The 15,714-nt window shown below is 35.2% G+C and overlaps 1 pseudogene; it reads right to left on the bottom strand.

Moving 5' to 3' along the window:
* Positions 1 to 6,161: 6,161 nt before the first annotated feature.
* Positions 6,162 to 6,289, bottom strand: LOC125073243 (annotated as a pseudogene).
* Between the last annotated feature and the right edge of the window lie 9,425 nt (positions 6,290 to 15,714).

The raw sequence follows: 15,714 nt of genomic DNA, 5'->3' as shown, positions 1-15,714 counted from the left end.
TATGTGTGACAGAAGAAATCTTCCATAAGTATGTTATATAAAATCAACAAAACATAGTTATTTTAATTAACATCAATAAATACAACAATTGAAATTATAATGAATTCAAATTGACGATGAAGACAAAGTAAGAAAGTGCATGTGTGTGTGTAAGGCGAATGTGAGGCAGCCATTATTATCAACGAGGTCGTCCTATGACGCCCGGGCAGGAGGGACCTTGCCCCGGCGTCTTCTCAACTGTAGCTTTCGTTTTGTTTTTACTAAATCGATCAGGGTCTAACTGACCCACTGGTGGTGGTGGTTGTGTTGTGGTGAGGCACAGGGGACATAAAATCTCAGTTCTCAAGGTTAGTGGCGCATTGGCGATGTAAGGAATGGTTAAAAAAAATACAGCGTTATTGTCTATGAGTATTAGTGAGTATTTACCATCAGGTGGACTATTTTCTGTACGAACTGTAGGCGTATACTGTGTAAAAAAAGATTGTATTGAATAATAAGGCATATTTCTCAATGTTTTCTGATATAAGATTAAACTTATTAATATTCCACGTTAATAATATCATATCCTAGGAAGGTTGTATTGACTTTGCGAAGTCGGGTTTACCTTTAATCCTCGTATAAATGTCGTAGAATGATTTTATATTTTGAATTTTCGCGAAAACCCGAGGGACACGTATTATTGATATGAATTAGACAATGGTGAAAACATTTCTCGATCTAACATATTTGATTGAGCGGAGTTGACACAGACCGAACCCGTCAACTCTGTCTCTATATGGACTTTGTCGGTCTCCTTGTTTTCAAGAAAATTTGAATTATTAATTATCCCACGACATGATCGTTACTGTTACTTTCCAAAAGATTAATATTAGTCTAAATCAACATAATGTTTTTATGAGTCGATCTTATCATACTGACATTTTGGTCTACGGAGCTGAGTCTCCAAGTCAGTGACGATCTTGAATTATACTTTCTTTAAATATCTCATCACTTGATTTCGTATTAAATAATATGACTTATTTATTGAAAGACAGATTAGCACACATAAAAAAATACAAAAAATATGTCCCTGGAAACATAAAAATATCAATTTAAAAAAAAAAAGATGTAAAAAATCCTGCCAAGTGCAAGTCGAACTCGCGCACGAAGGTTTCCGTTATTGATATCGAGCAAACATAAAAGAATAATTATTTATTTTGTTTTGTATTGTATTAAAATACATCATTTCTAATTTGTAATTTCAACTGTCTATCGTGGTTCTTAAGATACAGCCTGGTGATGGACCGACAGCGAAGTCTTATTAATAGGATTTCGTTTTTACCATTTGGGTACGGAAACCAAAAAGAAGAGTTATAAATATCTGCAGAATTTTGTTATAGAAACGAATACATAGTCCAGTTAGAGTTTATTGAATTTGGAAGTCGAAACAATAACAAATAAGTAACTTGCTCTCAAACAACTTGCAATTAATTTCAAAGTTCGTACATTTAATTTATCGACGGAAAACCAATTAAAAGTATGTTGCTATCATTAAATCAATTATTTTTTAAACTTCATCACACGATTGTTTGTTAATTATAATAATGAACAAAATAATTACATGAGTTGTTTGAAAATGATACACCTAATTAGTCTAGAGACTAGATATAAGGTGGACACCATAAAAAATTACTAATCAAATCAAATCAAAATATACTTCATTCAAGTAGGCTTTTACGAGCACTTTTGAATCGTCATTTAACAAACTATTTAAAGTAAAGCTACCACCGGTTCGGAATGTAGATTCTACCGAGAATAACCGGCAAGAAACTCAGTATTTACTCTTTTTCAATATCTAAAAATATAGACATGTTAGTTAAATACAATTACATATGTATGTTACTAGATTTTTCTGTCAAAGAATTCTTAGTTACAGCCCGGGGTCTGGAAGTTGGATCGTATTCTCCCGTGTCACGGCAAGCACGTGTCGGATTTGCCTTCCTATCAGAGTGCAAGGGGATAAGGATGATGCATCTTTGTTTGCAGACAAATTCCTGCACTATAATTTGTCTTGCGTAATTGGCTAGTCTTCCTTGAGATTGGCCGCCGTAGCCAAAATCGGTCAATACGACATCTTCATATATCACAAATTGTTAAGGCTGTTTTATATTAAATACATGAAGCAATGTTGTGGAATATGCTCCAAGCCTTCTCCTCAAAGGGAGGCCTTAGCCCACCAGCGGGAAATTGGTGTTAATGTTTTGTCAAGAATGTAACCAAATTCGACATGGTATCCAAGAAAAAAATTATAAAAGTATGTTTAATCTATTAGATATCAATATTAGAGAGGTCATAATTTTTAGAGCCTGTAAATATTCCACTGCTTAAGTTAACTGGTTAAGGCTTCGTTTCTCTTTGGGGAGAAGTTTTGGACGTAATTACATCACGCTGCTATTGGTGCAAATACATGTGGCAGTATTTTATCGAAGACATGCACATGCATTTCTTCACGTGATTTTTCGGCCCCAGCATAATTATAAACAAAAATTAACCCGTCGTATTTCAGTGGGCTTGATCCCGCAATCATTGGTTAAGATTCACGCGTTCCAACCATTAAGCCATCGACAATGCCCTATCGACATGGGCACTGTAAAAAAAATTTGCTAATGTTAACTAAGTCTATATCATTTGTTCTGGTTTTACTGGTTCACAATTGTATTTCAAAGGTTCGAAAAGAGTAACTTCTGAGATTCTTACCGGATCTTCTCGGTAGAATGTAGATTACCGGTAGTAGCTTTAAGTTTAATACAGTTTTGTTAAATATCGATTCGTAAGTCCTTGTCGTGTTCGTAAGCCTACTTGAATAAAGTATATTTTGTATTTGGTTTTGACACACCCTTTGATACGGAACACAGTCATAGAAAGCATTGCTGTTTGGCAGAACAATAATGAGTACCGGGATACTTAAAGCTCCAACACCGAGTGCTTAAGAGAGAAAATTAACCCCCTGATATTGGGTGGTAGGTATATAAATTTTATCATATAACTGTCAATCCTTTGGTTGGTTATGGTTAGTATGACATAATAATAATTTTTATCATATAACTAACTGTCAATCCTGTAGATACTTTTGTTCTAAAATAAATCTACGTTTCATGTTTATGTGACTCTAGGTCAAAAAATTTTGGAAGCTCATATTTTTTCTAAGTCAAAATAATTTATTTAAAATTATTATCTTAAGGTTACGCTACGGTGTAACAGGCGGCCTGAGAGGCATTCGCTTTGTTTGTTAAAATCCTCACTTGAATGTTTTTGCGTCACATTCCCTTTGAGGCCGCCATGTCACTAAAACTTTTCTTACATCGATTTTTTAACACCAGCTCTGAAAGAGCGAGCTGGATACGTAATAGGCGCTTTTCATACCTTTCTCAACCTCAAGCAAGTTATTCACTTTAAGTATTAATTAAGACGGGACTCATGTGATCAACTTGAGATAAGAAGGAGACGGATGGTCACTACGACGAACTGACTGAACGAACCGCCAACCAACAATACTGATTGTTAGATTTTAAATTAACATGGTAATTTTTATTCCTCGATATTTCAACATTATCTACGAATGTCTTGTTCACGAATGTCGTGTCTCAGAACTGGTGGTAGAGCTGCATTTGATATGTACGTAATTTTTTTTTTACAATAGAAGTCTATGGTAAAATAAAAATACGCAAATAAATGTAAATATGTAAACATATTATTGGTCGTTCCATTTCACGCATTCAAGTTGGAAAATCACATAAAAAGCGTAGAAAAAAAATATTAAACTGTTTCATTTTATTCAAAGTTGCAATCAAATTCAAAGTTACCCGAAATGTCTGACCACCACCACTGTGTACTGTACCACTAATGAAACATACAATGTTGTACGACGGGAGATCGGTTAAATGGTTAAGGTTATGGTTTCGAAACGAAGTTCTTATACGCTGCTTACAGCAGAGTGAACTGGCAAATCGTCACTTATGTAAAAGTGTTATGTCCCCTTCAGGCAACCTTTCATTTTCTATCTCTTTCCCTTTCTATTTTATTGTTGCCGCAGACATTTTTAACTTTGTCGTTTCATAGATTCAAGTCAATTGTAAAAAATATATTGGTAAAGATATATTATTCGATACAAGATTATATTGGTGATAAAAAAGCGTGGAGTTAATTCTTGTTGACTCCCAGGCAGGAGACATAACATAGATAAATAATTGTATTTAACCAACATGACTGTATTTTTAGATGTTGAAAACGAGTAACTACTGAGTTTCTTGTCGGAAAGAGCCTTACATTTTGTATTTGTATGTTAATTCAACACATATGACGAATCAAATTCAGTGTATTGATGAGCCGATTTGAATAAATAATATTTTAATTATGATTACATTAATAAAAAATAAATATATAAGAGCCGAGATGGCCCAGTGGTTAGAACGCGTGCATCTTAACCGATGATTTCGGGTTCAAACCCAGGCAGGCACCACTGAATTTTCATGTGCTTAATTTGTGTTTATAATGCATTTCGTGCTCAGCGGTGAAGGAAAACATCGTGAGGAAACCTGCATGTGTCTAATTTCAACGAAATTCTGCCACATGTGTTTTTCGCCAACCCGCATTGGAGCAGCGTGGTGGAATATGCTCCAAACCTTCTCCTCAAAGGGAAAGGAGGCCTTTATCCCAGCAGTGGGACATTTACGGGCTGCTAATGCTAAAAAATCTTGTCCTGATGATCCTTTAGTATTTATTGATAGATGAGTGATTGGTCTTTCCTACCCAGATGGGCTAGCACAAAGCCCTAAAACCAAGTCAAGCTGATATGCTGCAGCGTTATTTAGCGACGAGTTGTAACAAAGTTGGATTCTATAAAGCCTTTTGCCTTGATAAATATGTCAGCTTTGATGGTGATCGGTCAAGTGTTATCGAAGTCTATTAATCTCAAACAGATGTATCAACATTTGTATTTATATATCTATACACTAGCGATCTAACCTATCTATGCACGGGTGCAAATTATACGTCAAACAAATTGGAACATTCGTTCCGAAGATTATTCCGTACATACAAAGTAACAAATTTTAGCTATTCTACGATATATGCAAACTCAAACTCAAGTTCCTGTTAGAGACTAGCCCTAGACTCCAATACGGTGCTACGTCATAGGATATCTTAATTAATTATACCATTAATAATATCACATTATTATTATTATTACATATTATACAACTATAGTTAATTATTTTTTATGAAATAACATTTAATACTGGCAGGTAACACTATTTCTTATTTTAAAAGTGATTGAGCTGTCATAAGGAAAACAATTGGATGATGGGGGCATTGTAAAAATATAGAGAGAGATTGAAACATCATTGTGCAACATAATTTTATTTTGCCATCCCGAACTACTGAAATTACATTCCTTTATTGAATATAGAAGCATTACACTTACTTATTCATAGTCAAATTAAACACTATCAACGTCTCGAAAAATAAATACCCTGACCTGAGAAGAACCGGCCAAAGAAACTCCGCGGGTCTTTTTTTTGTCAATTTTATTATTTGAATAGCCAGGAGGCGATCGTTTCATTCCCAAGGTGTGCTATCAATCATAAATTCACTAATTGTATAATCTTTCGCACACAAGCGATCCTTAACATTTTTTTTTAAATTTGGCAACAGATCCTTATTATACAGACATATTAGTATGTATATCGTTAGATAAACTCAGTGTCTTTTAATTGTCTGTTTGTCTGTTTTATTTTTTATCCGAGATTTATGTTATTAATAAAAATGTTCGGAGTATGCAAATGGATTAAATTTTCAATAATGCTTGTGTTCGATGAATGAACGAAGACCATTGCGATATATTTACTTATTCTGATAGAATTTTAGAGAAATAGAAGCTCCTAAATAAATCCGAACCGAAATTGCATTGAAGTCGTAAAGACGCTAGATTTACAACAGTCGTTTCTGCTGTATTCCCTCAAAATTATTCAAAATATTACATAAAATTTCAAGCCGCAGGAAGCAGTACAGAGACAACAATGTTACCGCATATAATATAACAACGTTATGTACACACATAAGATATTCAGTTTGAATTTTTAACATGAAACAGGAATGTGACGTAGTTTATGTTCAGTGATATGAATGTGTTTGTGAGTTTGAAAAATATTTACCTTAGCTTCATAGTGATTTCACAAACGCTATAGATTAATATTAAGCTGAAAAGAACAGATACTACACTTTGATCTTAGCCAAAAGGTCGAGAAGCGATTAATAAGAGCCGAGATGGCCCAGCGGTTAGAACGCGTGCATCTTAACCGATGATTTCGGGTTCAAACCCAGGCAGGTACCACTGAAATTTCATGTGCTTAATTTGTGTTTATAATTCATCTCGTGCTCGGCGGTGAAGGAAAACATCGTGAGGAAACCTGCATATGTCTAATTTCAACGAAATTCTGCCACATGTGTATTCCGCCAACCCGCATTGGAGCAGCGTGGTGCAATATGTTCCAAACCTTCTCCTCAAAGGGAGAGGAGGCCTTTATCCCAGCTTGGGACATTTACGGGCTGCTAATGCTAATGCTAATGCTAAAAATAGATTAATAATGTAACAAATAAAGCGTATTATTTAACAAATGTTTATGTAGATAGCAAAAAAGCCATGATTTTCAGGAAATATCTATACATATAATAAAATTGGAGTGTCTGTTTGTAATATTAAAATAACCCATTTTTACTAAATGCATATGTACGATACACGGTACATATACCAAAATAAAATTTTTTGTCAGTCTGTCTGTCTGTTTGTTCCGGCTAATCTCTGGAACGGCTGAACCGATTTCGACGGGACTTTCACTGGCAGATAGCGGATGTAATAAGGAGTAATTTACGTTTATTTTAGAATTATATATATAGAATAAAAATAAAATCACATTACAATATGCAAATAACTTAAATTCAAACAACGTGCACGAAGTCGCGGGCACAGCTAGTATTAAAGTAGTATTTAATTAAGATATCTGTGTAATTCGATTTGTGGAAAAGAGTTAGTGCTCAGTTCTTGTCGGAGTTAGCTTTACATTTAATATAATACTGTAAAAGTACGATTCAAAAGTGCTCGTTAAATCCACTTCAATGAACAATTTCATTTTGAGTTCAATAAAACATTTTTTAATTTGGAATTTGTTAAAAATATATATTTTCTGGTTATTTTTAAATACTTATCTTTTTTTTGACATTAATTAAATTGACGTTAGAGTAAAAATATTTAACTTTTAAAATTATTTATGCAGTATAGTCAATATTGTAGGGCTTTGTCGAAGCTTGCCTTTTTTGTTTCCTCCACTTGAAACGGGGTAATTGTGGCTATCGCCGGGGCCGAGAACGCCTCGTGTGGCCCAGCACACTGGAATGCCCACTAAAAACCAGCGCTACCAAATCCGTCTCTTCGGGAGTCATGATGGTCTGGTTTGCGCATACTACTATGACGTCCCGATGATTGATCTAACTTTGGCCTCCCAGGGTAAAGAGAAACTCCCTACTTCCGGCAATGCCTCCCTTACGGTGTAGGTAGAAAATATTGGAAAACTTCTTACTTAGCCTGTGTCTAGAGATGAAGATGACAATTTACTACCACGTGTTTCATTTCTTCCTTACGAATTTACTTCCAAAACAAAAAAAAATATTATTAACATCAATTATTAATCCTGACTTCATATTCCAAATTCAAAAGTGAGTTCGTTTTTTTTTTTATGATATAGGGGGCAAACGAGCAGGAGGCTCACCTGATGGAAAGTGATTACGACCGCCCATGGACATCTGCAACACCAGGGGGGTAACAGGTGCGTTGCCGGCCTTTAAGAAATAAGTACGCTCTTTTCTTGAAGGTTCCCAAGTCGTATCGGTTCGGAAAAACTGCCGGCGAAAGCTGGTTCCACAGAGTGGTTGTGCGAGGCAGAAAATGCCTTAAAAATTGCGCTTGTTATTTGTTTGTTTGTCTCGCTTTCGTGTTCTAAATTCTCAATTGAAAAATATTTAAATTTGGCGACGTTATCAAGGATACAAAAACAAACAGAAGGTACCTAACACGAGCACCTAATATATACAAATTGTTATATACTTTGTATCATGTAGCTAATTTGTCAGTCCGATACTATAAAAATAAGAATAATGTGTTCATAAATATGCGATTTATTTAGCGGATTTTATTTATTTATATACATTATTGACCACCACAAAGTAAATGGGACAAAAGGCGGTCTTAATGCCTGAAGGCATTCTCTGCCAGTCTACCTTTAGGTCAAATAGAAAACCATGAAGGCGATAAATAATAAAACTAATAATATGTAAACTTATATAAAACTATAAAAAACTGCATCAAAATCCGTTAAATGGTAGAAGAAGAAGCTGGAGATAAAGCCTGAGTCAGACAGTGTTTTTATATATTACGAGTAATAATAGCTTCTGCCAATTCCAAATCTCACACTCCACGGTGTGTACCATATGTTTAATGCCTTTTCATATATAAATATTAAAAGTAAAGTCTCGGAAATAGTTTGTATACGGTATAAATTTAAAAAGTTCGTGTATTGCATGTAGTATGTTCCTATGATAGCATAGTTACCAATGTTGGTTCCAAGTTAGAATAAAATTTGTTCAAATTTCAATTTCACGGTCTCGGTTGCACAGCAAATACTAGGGTTGGTTCGGATATAACATTTAAGACGTCTATATGATTATATTTTGGATCTTATATGAATTATTATAAACTTATTTTGAGTCTATTAAATTTTAAGTTTGAATCCCAAGTACCAACAAATTGCATGTGTCATCATTCATCTCCTGCTCGGCGATGAAGGGAAACATCGTAAGGAAACATGGACGTGTTGGATGTAAAATTGTCACATATGTGTCTACCAGTCTATGTGAGTAGTTTTACGGTTTCTAATCTTCTACTTAAACGGAGATAGGCCCAGCAGTGGGATAATAACAGGAATATAAAGAACATGAACAGAGTTAGTACGAGTGTAACAGACTTCTGATGCAGTGGTTTCAGTAGTCAAGATTCCCATTCATGGGACTCGTACCTCTTATAAGACCGTAGATCCAGAATCTCGTGTTAATATAAGAAACGCCAGGTGTGTCTGACAGATTGCATCCTTTCGAAGATACTTTGTAGCTTTTTGTAGTTGCCTGCTCTCTTCAGTTGAAAAAAAAATCAACTTTAGTTTAATTATATTGTATTATAACGTTTTTAATTTCGATCTGACCTTAACCTGCTTTGACATGCAAAGATAAAAAAAAAACAACCAAAAAATGTGTTAAAATGTTCTGGTGGAAAAATTCGATACCCGAATACCTAATTTGAATATGTAAAAATATTCTAAGCGTTTCCGAATTTCGCGACCCGTGATATTTTTCTATCGCATATTCAATAGTTCCAACGCTGTTGAGTTACAGCCCTAATATTTACTTCTTTATGGCTAACACTATTTTCTTGATACGAATATATTTACCTAGTTTATTTGTATCTGATCCGTTTTTGGACATAAATAAATAAATTGAGCATTATGTATGACGAAGTAGCTTGTCCCAGTTTTTTTTTAAAAACATGACGCCAGCATTGCTGACGTCACGAATGTCAGGATTTGGGTTTCTATCCATCTTCGAAGGTATGAAATTAAACTCAGGAAGTATTCTTCTCTGATTTATTCCACACTGAGGAGGTCCGATCGCTCCGACGGCTTGAACAGGCCTCCTAATACCGGCAGGCTTTCGGCCTTTTAAAACAAAATTGGCTGGCGACACTATACACTCAATATAACAACTATTTATGGACGGTAAAATATTTCAGACTAATTTAACATCTTAAAATTCACTAAATATTATTAATTTAATTTTTGGCTTTGCGCAAGCCAATCTGGGTAGGTACAACCTGCTCATTATATATTTGACCGCCGAGCATGCAATACTTAGTACTGTTGTGTTCTTGGAGGGCGAGTGAGCGGTAATAGCAGGCACATGGTACTTTGGTAGTTTCCAAAGCACATAAGCGATGTAAGGAAAATTTTGAAATCTCGGAAAACAAGTAAATCCCTTGGTCATGCTCGTGAACTAACACGTGTCGAAATTGCTATCACATCAAATTTCGAGAGTGAGGAATAGACATAGGAACATATATATGTATAATTAATATATATGTCCTGAACAGTTAGCCAGAAATCGATCAGGAGGACATTTTTTTTTTATGATATCGGTAGGCTGACGAGAAAATGGGACACCTGATGGTAAGTGGTCACCACTGCCCATAGACAATGGCGTTGTAAGAATATTAACCATTCCTTACATCACCAATGCGCCACCAATCTTGGAAACTAAGATGTTACGTCCCTTGGCTCACTCATCCTTCAAACCGGAACACAACAATACTGATTACTGCTGTTTGGCGGTAGATTATCTGATGAGTAAGTGGTACCTACCCAGTGGCTTGCACAAAGCCCTGCTATCAAGCACGAACATATTACGAACATCCACATCAAAATTATGAAATCCGACTTTATACTTTACACTATCTAAGCCCAAATATTGTAATCATGTAAATATTTATCTGAAGTTTTAGATACGTTCTCCTTTAATATTTTCTCTTACTCCACTTACCTTTATTGCTTCATTTTGTGCGCGTAAAATATGCGAATTATCGTACTGATCTGACTTTATTGTAACATAAACCGTTACACGAGTACCGACAGACGTTATTTTATTTACAACATTTTATATCGAATTTCGGTTATTTGTACCGAAAAATGTACAGGGTTGGCAAAATAAAGAAATAGCTTGATACAGCTTTACTGTGAGGTAGAGGCGAGAGGCCTCAAAGAAATTTTATTTGACGTATGATTTGATAATAAATATCTGATTAGCGTTACATTGAAATTTATTCAGCTCTATAACATGTGAAAAACCTCCGTGGTCGAGTAGTGTGTACACCGGTTTTCATGGGTACGCCACTCCGAGGTCCCGGGTTCGATTCCCGGCCGAGTCGATGTAGAACAAGTTCATTAGTTTTCTATGTTGTCTTGGGTCTGGGTGTTTGTGGTACCGTCGTTACTTCTGATTTTCCATAACACAAGTGTTTTAGCTACTTATATTGGGATCAGAGTAATGTATGTGACGTTGTCCAATATTTATTTATTATAACAGCTGAGGACTTCTTGAAGCGCGACATATTTATCCGTGTTCATTTGTTAATTATTCATGCGAGGGTATTTGTAGGAGGGAAAGACAGGTGCCCCAAGGTTCCTCATGAGACTGGTCGACAGTATATTTGAGTTATTTCAAACAAAAAATAACATTGTGGCGATTAAAAGTGCATGTCAAAAGGTTCCTTTGAAGGTTTCTTTTTCAAAATGACAAAAGTTAGAATAGCAGTCTACATCTACGTCGACATAGGACTGTTAATTTTATTCTCATTGTATATTGAAAGCGATCGACTTTTGCAGTTGGATTTCCGCGAAATCGTTATTTTTTTTGTCTCAAACGCTCCATACTTTTTATTTCCTTATTAGTGGTAATTGTAATTAATGTCACTTGAGTCCTAGGTGATGAATTTTCAAAAACTTGATACAATTGCGTTACTTCTAAACAGAAGTCTAAACTTATTTCCGCTTCCATACAAACTTTCATCCTAAATTTCAACTTCATAGATGAAAAACATTTAAACAAATGTCCTCAAATCCTTAACAGAAGCCTAAATACCGAATTCCATATTTCTACATCAGAAATGACAAATGTCCATACTTTCATCCCCCATTTAATCCCCCTTCAGGGGATGAATTTTGCCTGTGCAATATCATTCCATTAGACTAACTGGTTTTAGTTTTTTTTTATTATGATATCGGTAGGCGGACGTGCAAATGGGCCACCTGATGGTAAGTGGTCACCACCGCCCATAGATAATGGCGTTGTAAGAAATATTAATCATTCCTTACATCACCAATACGCAACCAACCTTAGGAACTAAGATGTTACCTCTCTTGTGCCTGTAGTTACACTGGCTTACTCAATCTTCAAATCGGAACACAACAATACTGCGTACTGCTGTTTGGCGGTAGAATATCTGATGAGTGGGTGGTACCTACCCAGAAGGGCTTGCACAAAGTCCTACCACCAAGTAAAAGTTGTATGTCAGTTAGTTATTTTAAGATTTTATTATGTAAATATTTCTTTAAGTGCACGAAGATCAACAAATGCGCTTCTTGTCATGTATGAACTTGTATTAAAGAAATAACCAAAGTTGAACGGAAATTTGATGCTATAGTAAATTGTGACAAGGTCGTCCGTTAGTATGACAGCTAAAACTTTTAGTTACAGGTTGCTAGCAAATCCTCATAGTCGCAACATGTTTTGGCAAAACTCCGCCGTCAAAGTTTTTATCGCAACCACATTTTGGCAACCACGACCGAAGCTAATGTATGCAAAAATATATGAAAACTGCTATCGTAGAACCACTGGGGAAACTTTGGTGATTTGTTGTATAATATATAATTTGCATATTTTTTTAAAAAATATTTAATCTTTAAATAAATAGGCAAAGACAGAACAGTTGAGTACCTCTGTCCCGTTATTTCCAATTATTTTCTTTACATAGGAATTATTAACAAAAAGTCCCCAAATTATACAAATATGAATTAAAAATAGTTATTGCATAAATCTTGACTACAAGGAATGGTGGCAAGAATGCTAGCAACATTTCCCGTTGAATCGCAATTTCAATCCTCTGGGCAAAATACTAACCAGCCCTCCTGTCACCAGCGGAGGCATTAAAACGAGGTGCTTGCACTGCTACTACAAGGGCTAAGTGTTTCAACAGCAAATGGGACAAAAAAGTAATTTGGCTTATTATATATTTTATTTTTATTTTTGTCTGTAGCGTGGAAAGGAAATCATGTTAAAAACTATTTTTACGGTGCAATAAACTTTACAGGCGCTAATAAATGTAAGGGATTTTGTGAGGACGTGATAAAAAATGAACGAAATAATATGTGAAATTTTAACGACCCAAAGCAGCCTCTGGAAGGAAATCCTTTAATTATAATTTTGTTCCATGACGTGCACAGCATTTGTACATTTATCTATTACTTAAACGATCGGCGAAGATTTGTCCGAGAAACCATAAAAAATAAACGGCTGTTATTTCATATCAATACGAGATATATATATTTTTTTGTTTTTATCTGATAAGTGGCAAACGAGTAGAAGGCTCACCTGATGGAAAGTGACTACCACCGCCTATGGACATCTGCAACACAAGGGGACTTGTAGTTGGTGGACTTTAAGGAAGGAGTACGCTCTTTTCTTGAAGGTTCCCAAGTCGTGTCGGTTCGGAAAAACGGCCATACATATATAATTGAGCCGATTTTCTTAAAATAATTACACTTTGATTAGAATAACTTTTAGAATCAAAAGATCATCAGCTTTTAAAATCATCGTCTCCAACTCTCGTCTCCACTAATGTCTTAATCAAATTTAGTTTCGCTTGTTTGCGAAAGGTACAATACAAGCACGCCTTAAGAATAAAACTATCGCCTCCTGGCTATATATTTTCATATTGAATATATGTAAATAATAAAATTGACAAAACAAAAAGACCGGTTGAGTTTCTTTCGCCGGTTCTTCTCAGATCTGGGTATTTTCTTTTTTGAACCGGTGGCAGTGTTTAATTAGAAAATTAATAAGTAAGTGTAATGCTTCTATATTGTTTAAACGAATTTGAGTTTGAGTTTGAATGTCTTTGTTTATTTAATTTGAAGTTTGTTGACGATGAAATTTTGATGTGAATATCTATTGGAACACCTTGGGTGTTAAACCGATTTAAAAGCCCTGCAACCAAGTAAATCGATTACCAAATCCCGCAGAACAGTTAACATTTGCATTTGTCAAATGGTCAAATGCAGGTAGCATTTGACCATTTGACTGCCTAACTAATAGATTTTAAAAAACAAATAACGCTTATTGTAATGTAAAGGATTATATAACTGATAGAAGATCTTGATGTTAATATTCGATCGAGGTCGTACAGGATACATAAATACAATTGTACGTGTACCTTTTTTTTATGGCATTGGTTGGCGGATGAGCATATGAGCAACCTGATGGTAAGTGGTCACTACCGTCCATAAACAAATGCGCTGCAAGAAATATTAACCATTCCTTACATCACCTATGCGCCACCAACCTTGAGAACTAAGATGTTATGTCTCTTGTGCCTGTGATTACACTGGCTCATTATTCTAACTGGAACACAACAATACAGAGTACAGTTATTTGGCGGTAGAATATCTGATGATTGGGCGGTACCTACCCAGACGCACAAAGCCCTACCAAATAATTATTACTTATAAATTGTTTTAGCTTATTCCCATTTCTTATCGGTGGAATCAACGTTCTGAACCTGTAGCTTGATATTAAAATTAACCTTCACCGAATCAAAAGTGTTTGTAAGAGCTTACTTTAATAAAGTAATCTGGTCTATAAAGTAATTATATTTAGTTACAAAGTTATAAATTGCAACATACATGTATGTTTATAATATATATTCCTTAAAACATTTAATAACAACCACATAGAAACTCGAAAACAATGACCAGTAATAACAATTTCCGAAGTGGATGCTTAGCTTGCAACTTGTCTTGTACAATCATTATTAAGTTTGGAAGAACAGGGAGTGTGTCTTGTTTAGAATTTGGTAAGATTAATTTAATCTGTATTTATACTCGTTGTTTCCAAATTATCAAATTTCAACACAAAATTTTAGGTACAGTTATTATAGCTGCTAAATTAGGTGAGGTATAGCTTCAACTTTCGCCATAAGAATGTAAGTAACATCCAATTAGTGTCCCACTGTTGGGCAAAAGAGACGAGTCATTTAAGCGGAACATATATTAGTGCTCAGAATCCGATAGGACGGATAGAGCTTGAATGAACTGGTTGTTCTTTAGTGGGATTTGAACCTAGGAGCTTAGGAGCAATGGTTGTATAAGCTTCTTCCTGTACTAATTGGGAAATCATTGGAAAGAATAACATTATTATAAACACTTTCGAGCCGGCTTTTGAGTGGAGATGGCCCAGTGGTTTGAACGCGTGCATCTTAACCGATGATTTCGGGTTCAAACCCATGCAAGCACCATGGAATTTTCATGTGCTTAATTTGTGTTTATATTGGTTCATCTCGTGCTCGGCGGTGAAGGAAATGCATGTGTCTAATTTCAACGAAATTCTGCCACATGTGTATTCCATCAACCCGCATTGGAGCAGCGTGGTGGAATATGCTCCAAAACCTTTTTCTCAAAGGGAGAGGAGGCCTTGGGCAAGCAGTGGGAAATTTACAGGCTGTTAATGTAAAAAACACTTTCGCATTTAAAAGCATATTATTTGTTTGAAATATTTTATTCTAACACGTATGTTCTTAAGCATTGATACACCGGCTCACTCAATCACTGTCGGTACCTACATAGAGAAGATTTCAAAAATTTCTACCATCGTTGAAAGTTCTAAGTTATGTCTTACTTTATAGACTAGGATCCTCGTCAAAACTCTTTCGTTATTATTTCACGGGATTTTATTGGTTAAAACATACTATGTAAGGTTTTAACTTACATTGTAGTGAATTGGTTCGGTATCTTTGAGAAACTTTATTTG

This window comes from Vanessa atalanta, chromosome 23, assembly GCF_905147765.1.
Source record: "Vanessa atalanta chromosome 23, ilVanAtal1.2, whole genome shotgun sequence".
NCBI lineage: Eukaryota > Metazoa > Arthropoda > Insecta > Lepidoptera > Nymphalidae > Vanessa > Vanessa atalanta.
The sequence above is the reverse complement of the archived record's forward strand: the minus strand, read 5'-3'. Positions and strand labels throughout refer to the sequence as shown.